This window comes from Bombina bombina, chromosome 1, assembly GCF_027579735.1.
Source record: "Bombina bombina isolate aBomBom1 chromosome 1, aBomBom1.pri, whole genome shotgun sequence".
Lineage (NCBI taxonomy): Eukaryota > Metazoa > Chordata > Amphibia > Anura > Bombinatoridae > Bombina > Bombina bombina.
Window position 1 is genome coordinate 1,339,929,005 of NC_069499.1, and position 20,134 is coordinate 1,339,949,138.

Below are 20,134 nucleotides of genomic sequence, written 5' to 3' on the forward strand. Positions count from 1 at the left end.
TATCTGGATGGAGTCTAATATAAAAAGATAGAGGTTCAATGCTTAAAGGGACAGTCCCTTTATTACCCATTCCCCAGTTTTGCACAGCCAACATGGTTATATTAATATATGTTTAACCTCTGTGATTACCTTGTATTTAAGCCTCTTTTGAAAGCCCCCTGATCACATGGCTATGTATTTATTATCTATTGACTTGCATTTAGCCAATTAGTGCAGTGTCATCCACAACCCACGGGCAAGAGCACAATTCTATCTATATGGCCCACATGGATTAGCAGTCTCCTGTTGTGAAAAGCTGATAAAAAAGCATGTGATAAGAGGCTGTCTGTAGTGGCTTAGAGACAGGCAGAAATTTAAAGGTTTAAATGTTATAAAGTATATTAATATAACAATGTTGGGGAATGGGTAGTAAAGGCTTTATCTTTTTAAACAATAACAATTTTGGTGTTGACTGTCCCTTAGTGGGAAGAGGGGACACCCTTGCCTAGTTTGTTTTCTAATCAGAATTGTGTTTGACCAATTACCAGCTATCTTAAAGGGACAGTATACACTCGTTTTCATATAACTGCATGTAATAGACACTACTATAAAGAATAAGATGCACAGATACTGATATAAAAATCCAGTATAAAACTGTTACTTAGAAGCTCTCAGTTTTGCTCTGTTGAAAAGGCAGCTGGAAAGCCCACTGCAAGTAGGAAATAAGACACTCCCTCCCCCCCCCCCTTCTTTTGCATATGAAAAAACCCTTTACACAAACAGGAGCAAGCTGGAGAAGGTAGCTGACGGTATTCACATAAAACTTTGGGGCTTGGTTAGGAGTCTGAAAATCAGAGCAATCTTATTTAAAAATAAGCAAAACTATACATTTAAAAAAAAAAAACCCAACTTTATGGGCTTTATAAATAGATCATCTACAAAACATTTATGCAAAGAAAAAATGAGTGTATAATGTCCATTTAATGAAAGCTGTAGATGTTGTGTATAAGGAGGCTAGCACATTGTAAAAAGCACCCTCAATCCTAACACTCTTTAGAACCTGTAACATATAATCCCAGGCCACCATTTTGAATTACTTCTCTGTGTCTAATGACAGAAAAAGAGAAGGCGTTCCCTTGACTGAGGCATACTCTATCAGATCTATTAGATCCTTCTAACAGGGAATTCTCTATGCTTAAAGAAACAGTCTAGTCAAAATTAAACTTTCATAATTCAGATAGGGCATGCAATTTTAAAAAACTTTCCAATTTACTTAAATCATAAAATTGCTTTGTTCTCTTGGTATTCTTTGTTTAAAGCTAAACCTAGGTAGGATCATATGCTAATTTCTAAGCCCTTAATTTCACAGCTAGACAGCGCTAGTTCATGCGTGCCATATACAGTCAATAACATTGTGCTCACTCCTGTGGAGTTAATTATGAATCAGCACCGATTGGCTAAAATGCAAGCCTACCAAATAAGGAGGCAGTCTGCAGAGGCTTAGATACAAGGGTAATCACAGAGGAAAAAACTGGGGAATGGGTAATAAAAATTCTGGAGCAGACTGTCCCTTTAATGAACCCAACCTGGTCAGGGGCTATCAAATACGGCATTTAACCTAGTGGCTAGGATTTTCGTACACAATTTTGTCTTGGTTAATGAGAGAGATCGGTCCATAATTTTTGCAATTAAATTTATCTTTCCCTGGCTTGGGTAGCATAGTGATCCTGATTAGATAGGAGATCTTGGGGGATATCACCCACAACCTTTTATAAAAACTGCCTGAATATCCACCAGGACCTGGGGCTTTAGTTGGCTTAAATATCTTAATAGCAAGTCCTATACCTGCCACAAATATCGGGGTATTTAACTTTTCTAACGCTTAGAGGTCTAGAGAAGATTATATTCACATAAAAAGCTGCTATTTTAGCTCTTCTTAATTCTCCATGCTGAGACAAATTATATACTTTTTGATAGAATGAAACAAAGGTATTAGCTATTTATTGTGGATTATTAGTAATACCACCGTCAGGTCTTTGCAACTACGAAATAGCTGTAACTCTCATAATATCTCTAATCTTTCTCATTAACATTCTATAAGGTTTGTTAGCATAAACAAAACAATGAGCATCTATCAATCTCAAGGGCTTTGCATAAAAACATAAATGTTTTTTCACTGTAAGCACAATCAAATTGTGGAACTCCTTGCGTAAGGAGGTAGTGAATGCCAAAGCCTTTATTTATTTAAAAATGGCTTGGATACATTTTTGGCTAAAAACATAATTCAGGGATATTGTTAAACAGGTTGGATTTCTAATTGTATTAATGTAAATTGAATTGGCAGCTTCTTTATTGTAAATCAGGTAGGATCTCTATAGGTTGCACTTCTGACTTTTTTCAACCTCATCTTCCATGTTACTATTAAGACACTATTAATTATGGCTAAATATTGTAAATATTGTTGTCCAGATGCGTTCAGAACCAAATATTACCTTACATATGAACTTAGGTTAGCTTCACACTTACTAGAAATGTCACATCTTAAGATGAAGGATGGTTCCTCTCTGTGGCTCTGGGTAAGTACTTTATCTATGTGTTTAACACACTTGGTAAAATGACATGCTGTAATTAAAGGATGTAGTTTTTGCACTATAATATCCCTTTAACAAATGTAACAGAATGTAACTAGTACTTATTTGAAAACAGTTAAACAATGCAGTAATATATGGTCTTTTTATGATAATATCTACCTGTGGGTCACTATACACTAATTTTTATTTAACTGCATGTAATAGACACTACTATAAAAAATTATATGCACAGATACTGATCTAAAAATCCAGTATAAAACCGTTTAAAACTTACTTAGAAGCTCCCAGTTTAGCACTGTTGAAAAGATTAGCTGGAACACCCACTGAAAGTGGTTCTATAGCAAAAAAGCAGACACCCCCTTTCCTCTGCACATGAAAATACTCTTTACACAAACATGAGCAAGCTGGAGTAGGTATACATCAGTATTCTCCTAAAACTTTGGGGCTTGGTTGGAAGTCTGAAAATCAGTGCGATGTTATTTCAAAATAAGCAAAACTATACTTAAAAAAAAAAAAAAAAAAAGGCTTTATAGGCTATATAAATGGATCATCTACAAAATATTTATGCAAAGAAAAGTCTAGTGTATAATGTCCCTTTAATATTCTATCTACACTGCATTACTTTGTATACAACAATATAAAACCTATTTGCCTAGTTATGGGACAACCTTTTTTGCAAACGCCTCACTTTGGCCTAGATTTGGAGTTCGGCGGTAAAAGGGCTGTTAACGCTCCGCGGGCTTTTTTCTGGCCGCACCATAAATTTAACTCTGGTATCGAGAGTTAAAACAAATGCTGCGTTAGGCTCCAAAAAAGGAGCGTAGAGCATTTTTACCGCAAATGCAACTCTCGATACCAGAGTTGCTTACGGACGCGGCCGGCATCAAAAACGTGCTCGTGCACGATTCTCCCATAGTAAACAATGGGACTGTTTGATCTGAAAAAAAACCTAACACCTGCAAAAAAGCAGCGTTCAGCTCCTAACGCAGCCCCATTGTTTCCTATGGGGAAACACTTTCTACGTCTGCACCTAACACCCTAACATGTACCCCGAGTCTAAACACCCCTAACCTTACACTTATTAACCCCTAATCTGCCGCCCCCGCTATCGCTGACCCCTGCATTACACTTTTAACCCCTAATCTGCCGCTCCGTAAAACGCCGCCACCTACGTTATCCCTATGTACCCCTAATCTGCCGCCCTAACATCGCCGATCCCTATGTTATATTTATTAACCCCTAATCTGCCCCCCACAACGTCGCCGACACCTACCTACACTTATTAACCCCTAATCTGCCGAGCGGACCTGAGCGCTACTATAATAAAGTTATTAACCCCTAATCCGCCTCACTAACCCTATCATAAATAGTATTAACCCCTAATCTGCCCTCCCTAACATCGCCGACACCTACCTTCAATTATTAACCCCTAATCTGCCGACCGAAGCTCACCGCTATTCTAATAAATGTATTAACCCCTAAAGCTAAGTCTAACCCTAACACTAACACCCCCCTAAGTTAAATATAATTTTTATCTAACGAAATAAATTAACTCTTATTAAATAAATAATTCCTATTTAAAGCTAAATACTTAGCTGTAAAATAAATCCTAATATAGCTACAATATAAATTATAATTATATTGTAGCTATTTTAGGATTAATATTTATTTTACAGGCAACTTTGTAATTATTTTAACCAGGTACAATAGCTATTAAATAGTTAAGAACTATTTAATAGTTACCTAGTTAAAATAATAACAAATTTACCTGTAAAATAATTCCTAACCTAAGATATAATTAAACCTAACACTACCCTATCAATAAAATAATTAAATAAACTACCTACAATTACCTACAATTAACCTAACACTACACTATCAATAAATTAATTAAACACAATTGCTACAAATAAATACATTTAAATAAACTATCTAAAGTACAAAAAATAAAAAAGAAATAAGTTACAGAAAATAAAAAAATATTTACAAACATAAGAAAAATATTACAACAATTTTAAACTAATTACACCTACTCTAAGCCCCCTAATAAAATAACAAAGCCCCCCAAAATAAAAAATTCCCTACCCTATTCTAAATTAAAAAAGTTACAAGCTCTTTTACCTTACCAGCCCTGAACAGGGCCCTTTGCGGGGCATGCCCCAAGAATTTCAGCTCTTTTGCCTGTAAAAGAATAAATACAATACCCCCCCCAACATTACAACCCACCACCCACATACCCCTAATCTAACCCAAACCCCCCTTAAATAAACCTAACACTAATCCCCTGAAGATCTTCCTACCTTGTCTTCACCATCCAAGCTCTTTTACCTTACCAGGGCTGGTAAGGTAAAAGAGCTTGTAACTTTTTTAATTTAGAATAGGGTAGGGAATTTTTTATTTTGGGGGGCTTTGTTATTTTATTAGGGGGCTTAGAGTAGGTGTAATTAGTTTAAAATTGTTGTAATATTTTTATTATGTTTGTAAATATTTTTTTATTTTCTGTAACTTAGATCTTTTTTATTTTTTGTACTTTAGCTAGTTTATTTAATTGTATTTAATTGTAGATATTGTATTTAATTAATTTATTGATAGTGTAGTGTTAGGTTAATTGTAGGTAATTGTAGGTAGTTTATTTAATTATTTTATTGATAGGGTAGTGTTAGGTTTAATTATATCTTAGGTTAGGACTTATTTTACAGGTAATTTTGTTATTATTTTAACTAGGTAACTATTAAATAGTTCTTAACTATTTAATAGCTATTGTACCTGGTTAAAATAATTACAAAGTTACCTGTAAAATAAATATTAATCCTAAAATAGCTATAATATAATTATAATTTATATTGTAGCTATATTAGGATGTATTTTACAGGTAAGTATTTAGCTTTAAATAGGAATAATTTATTTAATAAGAGTTAATTTATTTCGTTAGATAAAAATTATATTTAACTTAGGGGGGTGTTAGTGTTAGGGTTAGACTTAGCTTTAGGGGTTAATACATTTATTAGAATAGCGGTGAGCTCCGGTCGGCAGATTAGGGGTTAATAATTGAAGTTAGGTGTCGGCGATGTTAGGGAGGGCAGATTAGGGGTTAATACTATTTATGATAGGGTTAGTGAGGCGGATTAGGGGTTAATAACTTTATTATAGTAGCGCTCAGGTCCGCTCGGCAGATTAGGGGTTAATAAGTGTAGGCAGGTGTCGGCGACGTTGAGGGGGGCAGATTAGGGGTTAATAAATATAATATAGGGGTCGGCGGTGTTAGGGGTAGCAGATTAGGGGTACATAGGGATAACGTAGGTGGCGGCGATTTGCGGTCGGAAGATTAGGGGTTAATTATTTTAAGTAGCTTGCGGCGACGTTGTGGGGGGCAGGTTAGGGGTTACTAAATATAATATAGGGGTCGGCGGGGTTAGGGGCAGCAGATTAGGGGTACATAAGTATAACGTAGGTGGCGGTCGGCAGATTAGGGGTTAAAAATTTTAATCGAGTGGCGGCGATGTGGGGGGAGCTCGGTTTAGGGGTACATAGGTAGTTTATGGGTGTTAGTGTACTTTAGAGCACAGTAGTTAAGAGCTTTATGAACCGGCGTTAGCCAGAAAGCTCTTAACTCCTGCTATTTTCAGGCGGCTGGAATCTTGTCGTTAGAGCTCTAACGCTCACTGCAGAAACGACTCTAAATACCAGCGTTAGAAAGATCCCATTGAAAAGATAGGCTACGCAAATGGCGTAGGGGGATCTGCGGTATGGAAAAGTCAGCGGGCGCCCAAAACCAGCGTTAGGAGCCTCTAACGCTGGTTTTGACGGCTACCGCCGAACTCTAAATCTAGGCCTTTGTTTTTTTATCTATCCGCAGTGCTTTAATTGTATTTTTCATTAATAATTAATAAAAAAATATTAAAATGTACAGTGGGTCCAGTTAGATCAAAACATTTGACGCATTTTACTCCTAATAGCATTTCATTAGCAATATGTTCACTAGGTTGTCTTGTTACAAAGTGAGTCAAACACTTAATTACAGAAGCCGGTGTACAGATGTTAATTATCAGCTGTATCTTCATGTTGAGGTTTCTTACTGTAACACATTATTAAAGTGACAGTGTACTGTAAAAATGGCTGTCGAATGACTGGTTATATCAGCTGCAGAGTATAAAATGTATTCAAAATTGCTTATTTGGGTTTATATTTTAAAGTGAAATAGCTGGTTTTGTTCTTTGAAACCACAACCCATTAAAATGGGTTGAGCTTCCAGGGAAACCAGATCTCCTTATTTTGTGACTTTCTGCACACACATGTATTACACACACATGCTTCTTTATATTAACATTGTATTACTTAACTCTCTTGCTGGGAGTGTAATTTCTTCTGTTGGCTACGTTTACACAGCTTTTCTATAGCTTACTTAAAGGGACAGTATACGCCAATTTTCATATAACTACGTGTAATAGACACTACTGTAAAGAAGTATATGCACAGACACACAATGGTGTAAAAATCCAGTATAAAACCTTTAAAAACTTACTTAGAAGCTCCCAGTTTAGCACTGTTGATGAGGTTAGACTGGGACACCCATTGAAAGTGGCTGGGAAAACAGGAATAGCAGACTCCCCCCTACCCTGCATAGGAAAAGACAGATTATGCAAACAGGAGCAGCAGAACTCTGTAGACCTGTGTCTTCATCTGATACTTTGGGGCTTGATTAGAAGTCTGAAAATCAGCACAATGTTATTAAAAAATAAGAAAAACTACACATTGGTACAAAATCTCTCCCAGATGGGCTATATAAATGGATCATCTACAAAACATTTATGCAAATAAAAATCTACATTACAATGTCCCTTTAAGTATAGAAACTTTCAGTATAGGTAGGGATAGCAAAGGCAAACTAAGCTATTTCAAATGCCAATATAAAGATAAAGGAGCTATTATTAAACAGTTTAAAGGGATAGTAAAGACCAAATTAAAATTTCATGATTCAGATAGGGCATGTAATTGTGAACAACTTTCTAATTTACTTTTATCATCAAATTTCCTTTGTTCGCTTGTTATTCTTAGTTGAAAGCTAAACCTAGGTAGGCTCATATGCTTAATTCTAAGCCCTTGAAGACCGCCTTTCATATAGCTAACATTGTGCTCATGCACGTGACATTATTTAAGAGTTAGCACTAATTGCCTGAAATGCAAGTCTGTCAAAAGATCTGAAATAATAAGGAAGCGGTCTGCAGAAGCTTAGATACAAGGTAATTACAGAGGTAAAAAGTATATTTCTATAACAGTGTTGGTTATGCAAAACTGGGGAATGGTAAATAAAGGGATTATCTACTTTTTAAACAATACCATTTTTGGTGTTTACTATCCCTTTAATACACCCCAGCAGGTCATTGGGAATACATTAAAGGGGAGAAAAAAAATAAAAGTACACTGTCCCTTTAAGGCTTTGCTAACCAGGTTCTTAATAAATAAACCTGTCAACTTATTTTTTAAAAAGTCATCAGATGACTAAAGCAGCTAACAGGGTTGACTGACCTAAATATAGCCATATAATTATGTGTGTGTGTTATTTCCTCCTCACCTATGCCATGGCATATATTCAGTGTAAGGTTTAGAGATGTAAGGCTATTAATGTGTCAAAACTAATATTATTATATTATTTAAATGCCCAGGAATTTGTGTTTTTAGTGTCCCAATGGCTCTGCTCAGGTTCTGCACCTTACACATAATTCAAGGTATGAAAAACTATATGCAAATAAATGTAGAATTACAGTTAATTTGTTTAATGAGTATTTGAAATTTAGAAGTTGACACAAAAAACAAGATGATCTCTTAAATAGACATGAAAGATAACCCTTCATTATTCAGATAGAGCATAACCATTTACACCAAAAACCTCTGTACCACTCTTCTGGATCAAATAGAGGAGAACCATGACATCTGCCATTTGTTTAGAATCTAAAATCACAGTCAATGAGCATCCTCGGGCAATAAATCTTTCTACTATTTCAGCAGCATGCTTCTCACATGAGTGCTCATCATACAGTTCCTTAATGGTATAAAAATACCCTGAGGTATAGTCTGTATCATATGCCTAGGCCCAGGGTTGTGAACCCAGTGTGTGTCCAAATAAGTAGTAAACTTCTAAAGCGTTTTTTTCAGTGCACATGTCCCTTTTTAATTTAAAGAGACATTAAATAAACACCAACATTAAAGTGTTTAAAAATGTAGATGATACCTTTATTACCAATTCCCCATTTTTGTATAAAAAATGTTATATTAAAGGGCCATAAAACAAGTTGGGGTAGAGACAAAATATAATAATATGTAGTTTAATTACTTTACCTGCAAATGTGTACTGCAGTGCCTCGCCATTAACACTTTCTTTTTAAGTGTCCAAATTGTACAGCTCTAACTCCCCCCACACAATTCCTTTTATGGCTGCATTATATATCCACCATTGATATGGTAGAAAAACTTTAAAGGGACAGTCAAGTCCAAAAAAAACTTTCATGATTTAAATAGGGCATGCAATTTTAAACAACTTCCCAATTTACTTTTATCACACATTTTGCTTTGTTCTCTTGGTATTCTTAGTTGAAAGCTAAACCTAGAAGGTTCATATGCTAATTTCTTAGACCTTGAAGACTGCCTCTAATCTGAATACATTTTGACCACTAGAGGGCATTAGTTCACATGTTTCATATAGATAACATTGAGCTCATGCACGTAAAGTGACCTATGAGTGAGCACTGATTGGCTAAACTGCATGTCTGTCAAAAGAACTGAAATAAGGGGGCAGTCAGCAGAGGCTTAGATACAAAATAATTACAGTAAAAAGTGTATTATTATAACTGTGTTGGATATGCAAAACTGGGGAATGGGTAATAAAGGGATTATCTTTCTTTTTAAACAACAAAAATTCTGGTGTTGACTGTCCCTTTAACAGTCATCTGCTGGAGCATGCCTAGAAGCAAATAAGCTTCTGTGAACTTAGTTAATATACAATGCCTGTGTTTCTGATGTTAAACACTGATAGTTGGGGGGATCGGTAAGTCATTTTGCTTATTTTTGAAAATGATTTTAAAATATTTGCTATTAATTTTTAAATAAGATCTCAACATGTTTTATGGCACTTTAATACACTTGTTACCTCTGTGATTACCTTGTATCTAAGCCTCTGCAGAATGTTCCCTTATCTCAGGGCTGTTTATGACTTGCACTCATTTGAAACTTCACAATAGTGAGCACAATGTTATCTATATGGTACACGTTAACTAGCTCTGTCTTGCTGTGAAAAGATTATAAAATGGACTTTGATAAAGGACCTGCAGGGGCTTAAAAACAGGCAGAGATTAATAACTTTAGATGTTAAAAAGTATATTAATATAACAATATTGGTTATGCAAAGCTGGGGAATAAGTAAAAAAAGCCTTTTTTGGAGTAGACCCTTTAAAGGGACATTAAACACTAAATAAAAGCTAGATAGAATGAAGCATTTAAAGAAAAGATTAGTCTGAGAATAAAATGTAGATGTATAGTTTTATTATCTGTTTAAATATTGGCAAAATAAGTGTAAAGTTTTAGTGTCTAGAAAACAATGGGAGCTGCCAATCAGGGACAGTTATAAATAGGTCACTAGAGTGTGCAGCCAATAGCTGTGTGGAATATGCCGATGACACCCAGATCTACCTCTCCACCCCTCTCTCTCTCCCTCTGTCCTTTATCATGTCAGCGACTGCTTATCTGGTATTTCTTCCTGGATGGCCTCTCACCACCTAAAGATTAACATGTCCAATACTGAGCTCCTTCTAATCCCCCCCCCCCCCCTCCCTCTAGCTCTATGCCGACTTCTTGATTTTCTATCCCTGTTGACGGCATCACCATCTCCCCATCGCCCCAAGTCTGCTGCCTTGGAGTTACACTTGACTCAAATCTATCCTTTATCCCCCACATCCAATCACTTTCTTCATTCTGCCGCAATCACCTACGCAATATTTCCAAGATTCGCCTTTTTCACAAAGCAAATAATCCACTCCCTTGTTATTTCCCGACTTGACTACTGCAATACTCTACTTACTGGCCTTCCTCTTTACCGCCTCTCCCCCCTTCAATCCATCTTAAATGCCTCTGCCAGGCTAATCCACCTTTCCCGCGCTCTGTATTTGCTGCACCTCTCTGCGAGTCCCTTCATTGGCTCCCCATTCACAGCAGAATTAAATTCAAAATTCTTACCCTTTCATACAAAGCTCTCAACAACGCCGCTCTCCACTACCTATCCTCTCTAATCAACAAGTATAGACCAGCCCGCCCACTAAGATCCAACAATGACCTGCTCCTTTCATCTTCAACTATCACCTCTTCACATGTTAGACTGCAGGACTTCTGTCGTGCAGCACCTACCCTCTGGAACACTCTCCCTCGTGCTCTCAGGCTTTGCCCTAATCTTTCTTCTTTTAAATGCTCCCTGAAGACTTTTTTTGTTCAGTGAAGCCTACCACCCAACTCAATAATAAATTAATTTCACTTACCTAACATTTCCCTCATCTAACTCTGCATTACCCTCGTTTTCAATCTTGCAGTCCTCACCTCCTGTTTCTCAACCTCCCACCCTTCTAGATTGTAAGTTCTCACGGAAATAGGGCCCTCAATTCCTCCTGTATGTGTTTGTCAAATTTTGTCCTGTCTCTTACAAGTTTTACATCATTGTTGTATTTAAATGAATTGCACCCATGGACAGCCCTGCGGAATATGTTGGTTCTTCATAAATAAAGTATAATAATAATAATAATAATAATAATAATAATAATATAACAGTGTTCTTCACTTCCATTTCTAACAGGAACTCAAAAGCTCATAATTTCAGAATGTATTTACAGGAAAAGGGGACAAAATAAATAATAAAAGTTTATTGCAGAGTTATTTTATATATACAATTTATCATTTTATATTAATATCTCAAAATGTTTAATGTCCGTTTAAGGCTTAATTGCTAATTTAAAACATGGACTTGCTACAATTATAACAAAACCAAGCAGTATGGTAATAACCCAGAAGCGGTGTGTGCAAATTGGTTATAAGTACCAACTTAGGCGCTTATGCCAGAGTTTCCCCATCCCAATCATAGAGTGTTAAGCTGCAAAACAGTGTTACAAGACACGTCTTAAAAGTTCTGTCATGTTTTAAAAGAAATGCACAAAAAGTCTGTTTTTAGCTTCTTTTTATTTTATTTATAAAGAACTTGTGTTTGCTTAGATATTACACTAAATCACAGGTACAATATAACCAAAGCAATTTAAAACCTACAAAGAGCTTGCTTCCATTGAGCCGTTAAAAATGGAGCCGTAAGCTACCGAAGCGGCCGACAGCTAAAAGTAATTTACGGCTCCATTTTAGTACCAGGTTTCTATTGAAAAGGTTACAGCTTTGCGAGCGGTCGCTCTTTTCGTGTAGGTGAAAGTTGGCGTTGTGTTAACGCTTCCACCCGATGCCGGATTTCAAAAAAATTAATAGGTTACTATGGAAACCCGACCTTACACTACACTCAATCGCATACACGGGGCCGCATACAAGTGCAGCGCCGTATATTTTACCTTTCGCTTTCTATTAAAATAAAATCAAACACCTAACGCACGCGCAATATCTACCTCGTCTCAACCCCAACCCCCCACCGCAATAACTAATGTATTAACCCCTAATCTGCCAACCCCCATACCGCAAAGTATCTATCAAAGTTATTAACCCCTAAACCGCCATCCCCCCACAACGAAATCTAGCTATTTAAACTACTAACCCCTAAACCGCAATGCCCCCACAACGCAAACAATCTATTTAAATTATTAACCCCTAATCCACCATTAACCCACATCGCAATTAACCTAATGCATCTATAAACCCCTAAACCGCCAAACCCCACAACGCAAATAACTAATCACTAAGCCCCCTAACCTAACACCCCCTAAATTGACCCCATTACATAAATTAAAATAATCCTAAATAACAATTAAAATTAAAAAAGCTAACATTACTTAAAAAATATAAAAAACTAACAGCTAGATTTAGAGTTTTGTTGGTAAAGACCCGCGTAGCTAAAGCTGCTTTTTTTCCCAGCGCACCCCTAAAGGGACAGTCTACACCAGAATTTTTATTGTTTTAAAAGATAGATAATCCCTTTATTACCCATTTCCCAGTTTTGCATAACTAACACATTTATAATAATATACTTTTAACCTCTGTGATTATCTTGTATCTAAGCCTCTGCAAACTGCCCCTTTTTTCAGTTCTTTTGACAGACTTGCAGTCTAGCCAATCAGTGCCTGCTCCCAGATAACTTCTCGTGCACGAGCACAGTGTTATCTATATGAAATACGTGAACTAACACCCTCTAGTGGTGAAAAACTGTTAAAATGCAATCTGAAAGAGGTGGGCTTCAAGGTCTAAGAAATTAGCATATGAACCTCCTAGGTTAAGCATTCAACTAAGAATACCAAGAGAACAAAGCAAAATTGGTGATAAAAGTAAATTGGAAAATTGTTTAAAATTACATGCTCTATCTGAATCATGAAAGTTTATTTTTGGCCTAGACTGTCCCTTTAAGACAACGCTGGTATATAGAGTTGTCTGAGGGGCTGCGTTAGCCTCAGAAAAGGGTGCGTTGAGCCTAATTTAGCTCCACATCAACCCTCAATGCCAGCGTTGCTTACAGTAGCGGTGAGCTGGAAAAACGTGCTCGTGCACGATATCCCCCTAGGAAACAATGGAGCGGTTTGGGCTGAAAAAAAACTAACACCTGCAAAAAAGCAGCGTTCAGCTCCTAACGCAGCCTCATTGTTTCCTATGGGGAAACACTCTCTAAGTCTGCACCTAACACCCTAACATGAACCCTGAGTCTAAACACCCCTAACCTTACACTTATTAACCCCTAATCTGCCGCCCCCGCTATCGCTGACACCTGCATTATACTATTAACCCCTAATCTGCCGCTCCGGACACCGCCGCAACCTAAATTATCCCTATGAACCCCTAATCTGCTGCCCCTAACACCGCCGACCCCTATATTATATTTATTACCCCCTAATCTGCCCCCCCAACGTTGCCGCTACCTTACCTACACTTATTAACCCCTAATCTGCCGACCGGACCTCGCCGCCACTATAATAAATGTATTAACCCCTAAACCGCCGCACTCCCGCCTCGCAAACACTATAATAAATGTTATTAACCCCTAATCTGCCCTCCCTAACATTGCCGCCACCTACCTACAATTATTAACCCCTAATCTCCCGCCCGCATCGTCGCCGCTACTATAATAAAGTTATTAACCCCTAAACCTAACCCTAACACCCCCATAACATAAATATAATTTAAATGAAACTAAATAATATTCCAAAAATTAACTAAATTAATCCTATTTAAAACTAAATACTTACCTATCAAATAAACCCTAATATAGCTACAATATAACTAATAGTTACATTGTAGCTATTTTAGGATTTATATTTATTTTACAGGCAACTTTGTATTTATTTTAACTAGGTACAATAGCTATTAAATAGTTAATAACTGGTGAGGGGAGAGAGGTGCAGACGTGCGAGACTGAGCTCTGCTGCTTCTAGGCTAAAAAGACTGTTTTCTATTCAAATCCAAGCAGATTTCCCTGTAAACATCTTGGGACACTTGAGGGGAATATTAGGAGACTCTTTTTCGGCCAAACTGGACAAAGTTTCGGGAGATCGTAGCGGTCCGAGAAGGAGTACCGGAGGTAAAGCTGGGAAACACCGCGGCTGCGGCCTATATCGGAACTCGAGGCTGGCTGACTTTAACCCTCAAAGCAAAACCCAACAGTAAGTCTACCGATAAGGAGGTGCTATTATACTCTTAAAACCTCGCTTAGACTCTGAGCTGGAGACCTATAGTCCCTAAAACATGAACTTAAAGTGAGAGGGATTGGAGGAAACCTAGGCCACAGATTGGAAATATTATTGCTACTAGCCCACTCCGGTCCTTGCAAGGAGAGATACAGTTTTAGCACTCTTATTGTATATTGACACACTGTGGGACATTTGGAAGCCACCTACACAGATTGGGTGACATGGAGTGTGGTATATTGCTCTGATACAGTGTGGGCTTGAGCATTGTGGCTGTGTGAAAAGAGAAATAATTTTATTGCTTATCTCCATACTGTTTTCTTTTTATTTATTTTTCCCTCTCTGCACCTAGGCCTAGCTAAACCTCTTACAGCCCTAGCATAAAGGCCCTGAAGAGCTGACTACAATATTTATATACTCATCTCTCTAAACTCTGCAGTTTTTAATACAACTATCTTCATTAAGATTTTCTATGCTGTCTACCAATAAAATGCAGGGATAGGGGGGTTAGTGGCCACAAGCCCTCCCTGTGCTAGTTGCTTATACTAAACTACAAGCTGAAATCCAGGAACCCAGCTTATACCTCAAATTACCCTTACCTCCCTTTATTGTTTTCCCTGGGTAAACACAAAGATTAGTTAAATCTACCAGCAATGTCTCAGCCTCAAAGAAATAAAAACAAGACATCATCTAGAGCTAAAAACTCAGTTGCTGATCATTTCAAACCTAAAGATTTAACTGCTACAAGGGACTCTGTATCGCCTCACTCATGCCAAGAGAGCTCTGACAGTACTAATTCATCCATACTTCAACAACAGGAGGAAGAAATGGAACCTATAATCAGATCAGACATAGTGGATACTTTATCTAAGAGGTTAAATGACCTGCAGGATAACTTGACATCTACGATCAAAACTGCAGTTGCAGACCTCAAAAAGGATCTTGCAGAAATGAGAGAGAGGACTGAAGTACTGGAGCGTAAGCAAGAGGACTTGGCGATTGAACAACAGAACATAATCGCCCACTCTCAAAATCTTGCAGACTATGTCTCAGAAATGGAACAGAAGGTGGCGGACCTAGAGGATAGGTCTCGCCGCAACAATGTTAGATTTAGAGGCATTACTGAGGAGACCCTGCAGCCGGATCTAGAGACATTTGTTAAGAAATTCTGCGTCTCACTAGCACCCCCCTCAGATCCAAAAGATATGCTAATTGATAGAGTCCATAGGATTCCTAGAGGCAGAAATGCTCCCAAAGATAAGCCTAGAGATGTAATTGCAAGGTTTCACTTCTATACTTATAAAGAGCAACTCATGAGGGCAGCCTTTTCCAAACCTCAACTTCCTGAGCATCTGAGACAGATACAAGTATTTCCAGATCTATCACAGTTCACCCTGCAGAAAAGGAGCACCTTCCGTCAGCTTACCCAATCCCTCCGTTCAAGAGGCCTAAAATATAGATGGGGCTATCCAACTAAACTCATCATACATCGAGAGGGATCTTTGGTTACAGTGGACTCACCAGCGACAGGCGAAGACCTTCTGAAACAATGGGATCAAGCAGAAAATAATGTCGCTCATACACCTTTAAGGCCCTCACAGCTAAGGCCTCTAGCTGATCAATGGAACCCCCTTCCTCAACGCCCCCTGTCTAGCAAAAGGAATTCAGTTCTTAGGGATTCTTCACCAGGATAATCTGTTAATAACTGTTTCCCTGGAAGGCAGTCGTAAAACATACTGCCTATTTATGTTATGAGAGACCTGAGGGAAAAATGCTAATTTTTTTTTTTTTTGTCTTGCATATTTTTATTTTTACTTTTTATTTTCCGTATCTTAATGTATTGTTCTCAAATCTGTTTAGGCAATAAGTAAATTATATGTTTTTTCCCTTTTTTTTTTTTTTTTTTCTCACCACTCACAGAGGATGAATCTAGGACTTTCTTTCCTCGCTAGTTTCTACAGTAACTCCAATTGGGTCCTTATTAAGGTAGATACAACTTCCTCGAGAAAGGAGGTAAAAGTCCTGGCTCTGAAAGCAACCCATTGGAGACCCACTGTGTGTGAGAATCCCGAGACATGTCAGTTGTTGTTTTTTTGACCACCCCCTTTTTTTTTTTTTTTTTTCCTTTTTTTTTTCCACAATGTATTGTATTCAAATTTTTCTTAGTATTAAGCTCACTATAGGTCTTTTTTTTATAATATTGTTGACTCACAATGGAAGCACTCAGGATAGGCTCCCTTTTTTTTTTTTTTTTTTTTTTCCTCTTTTTGCCAGTCTCCATAGCATATGCCAACTGGGTCCTAATTAAGGATACCATAATTCCCTCGAAAGAGGATCTAAAATTCTGGCACTAAGAATAACCAACTGGGAATACATTATGTGAGCCTTTGAGATGTTTGTTGATTGCCAGTTTTCAACTTGCCAAATTGCTTAAATTTTCTTAAAGTATAATTTATATGCCCTTTTGACACAGGCAACTTTATCTATTTAGAAATTTTTGAATAATCAGGGTTTTGGCCTTGCCCTCGGATACAAATACAGCAATATAAGTCCTTATATATAGCCCTTTTTGGCTTGCTATGTTTTATAAGAGAAATTGCTGTGCCTGGCTCCGAGGCTGATCCAACAGCTAGATGCTATTGAGATTATGTATTATCTTAGATGTACACATCTCCTTTTAACATTTGTTACACTAGATAAGTTTAAGAAGGCCAAAGGAAAGTTTCTGTAACTTAAACACTAAGATAGATATCCACCCTTTACTGGGAATGTATAGATTTGTCTATACATGTTTATTTATACCACAAAGCTCAGCTTTGAGCTATTTTGTTTCATGTATTTTTGGTCAAGGTGTAAATTGAATGTTTTTTCTTTCTTTTTCTTTTTCTTTTCTCTTATTAGCACTTATATGTTGGTCTTAGGTTTGTTTGATTATGCAATGTTTTTAAGTTTTTGGAACACAATATAGATATTTATCTTTCACAGGGAATTTATAGATTTGCTTCTATATTTTCACTTATATCACAAAGCCCAGTATTGTGCCACTTGCACTATTTAGTTATGGTTAATGGTTCACAGTGAATGTTTTTATAGCACTTAGAAGTCAACCTTTGGTCAATTCAACTGTATAGTGTTTTGAAGGTTTTATTTGTTAGATTACAGACAAATAAATTTATATTCTATGTCTAGATCTCCTCATTGGAGTAGAAGATACAGATAACCTGAGGTTTAGTTATTAGAAGATATTAGCTCTAGCACTGGGTCCAAAACACTTGAGTATTATGCTCCTAGATTTCACAGTCTAAATGTATCCTTGTTTGTTTTTTTTTGTTTTTTGTTTTTTTGGCTTTTTTTTTTTTTTTTCTATCTTTTAATAAGGTTTAAAGTCACCTTTTTTATATATATTAGGATATTATTAGTTATATCACAAAGCTCAGCTTTGAGCTATTTGCTCCATTTTTTTGTGTTAAGGTGTAAATTGAATGTTTTTATAGCACTTATATGTGGGTTTTAGGTTTGTTTGATTATGCAATGTTTTAAGTTTTTGTAACTTATTATTAAGATAGATATTCACCTCTTACAGGGAATCTATAGATTTGCCTTTATATTTTCACTTATATCACAATGCCTAGTATTACACCATTCACTCTACTTAGTTATGGCTAATGGTTCACAGTGAATGTTTTTATAGCACTTAGAAGTCAACCTTGGGTCAACCTGACTATGCAGTGTTTGCAGTACCGGAGTAGAAAGGTACATATAACCTGAGGTTCAATTGTTAGAAGACATTAGCTCTAGCGAGTCCAAAACACTTGAGTATTATCTTCTTAGATCTTATAGTCCAAATGTATTTTTGTTTATTCCTTTTTTTTTTTTTTTTTCTCCTCTCTCCTCTTTTTGGGACATCAAGTCCAGTGACAACCGTAAAACCATACTCTCTTTAAAGGTCAAGTTCTATTTTAGGCTAATAAACTGCCACTAAATACACCACTGTCCTAGCACTTATGTTTTTTAATACAAAATGTTATTCATTAGATACTAATTTTTCACATAGATTTAGTACAGACATATAGGTTATATAAGTAAGCATATGACTACATTTAGGATATTTCCCTTGGTTTCCCAAGATATTTTGTTAGACTTAAAATAACCTTCTTCCACGAACCCCTTTCCCCTTCCTATCTCTCCCAATGGATTTCACCTATTTATCATTTAAGGGAGGGCATTGGCTCTCCTCCTTTTAGATACACTTAATATATTGGTTAAGAATACACATAAATCTGTTTTCAACCAACTGTCTGCACAATATTTGCCAACTCAATTTGAGGCCTATATCTTTTATACCATATGGCCTCATCAACTTCCTCCCCCTCAAAAATATTTAAGTTCACGGATGTAAACTTGTGGATCAATTAGAATCCCTATGTTTCTTAAGAATATTGCTACTTTCTGGTATACCTGAATTCCCAAAATATATATATTATATTCCTTAAATTTTTTACTTTTTTCCTATATGTTTTTCCTATTTTAGCTTCTTTTTTTTTTTTTTTTTTCCTTACTTCTCTCCTTTTTCCCCCTTGTCCTTTCCCCACTTTCCACAATGGAGACTTCCATACGATTCCTTACTCTAAATGCTAAGGGCCTAAACTCGCCTGATAAACGCAGTATGTTAACAACATACTGCAAAAAATTAAAGGGACAAGTTTTATTTATCCAGGAAACTCACTGGATAAAAGATAGACCTCAAACATTTAGATAGACTCTATACCCAAGCCTGATTACGGCTTCTTATTTTGATAAGACAAGAGGAGTTGCAATACTCCTACATAAAGACCTTCAGTTTGAACAAATATACTTAGATAGAGACCCCGGTGGCAGATTCATTATTTGTGTGTGCAAACTTAATGGCACCCTCTTTACCTTAGTTAACTTATATGCCCCAAACCAACAACAGTTACATTTTTTATCAAAAGTCCTTAAACTAGCAAAATCGGTGAGACAAGGTCATATCGTAATTGGAGGAGATTTTAATGTTATCTGGGACCCTAAATTAGACTAAAAACTTGTAAGGGGCAAATCTATCGACCCTTATACCAGCTCTATAGCAAGTAAATTTAGGTCCCTATCCGCTAGACACGAATTATATGATGTCTGGCGATCATGCCACCCTGAGGACAAAGATTTTACTTTTTTTTCCAACCCACACAAATCCTATTCTAGACTGGATTATTTTCTAGTTGACTCTTGGCTTCTCAATGAAGTCACAAATTCACGAATACACATTTGTACATGGTCAGACCACGATGCGGTCTCTTTTGACATTTTCCCATCAGGGACTTACAAGGGGGGATATTCGTGGAAGTTCCCAAATTTTCTCTGGGAAGAACCAGGATTTAAAGACTCACTTATAAAAGCGATCAAAGACTATAAACAGTTTAATACACCAGGTCAAACTTCCTTCCAAAACTTATGGGGGGCATTCAAGGCATACATAAGGGGGGTCTGCATCTCTGAATCAGCTAGAATTCGGAAAAACAGAGGAGGTCCTTTGGGCCAGCTGGTCATGAAATTGAGGGACATGGAAAAAATTAACAAAGACAATCCTACTAGCTTAATTTCTGATGAAATTAGCGCCCTCAAAAAACAAATCCTCCAATTAGAGCACGATAGAATTAAAGCCAACCTGGCAAAATTTAAGCAAGTAAT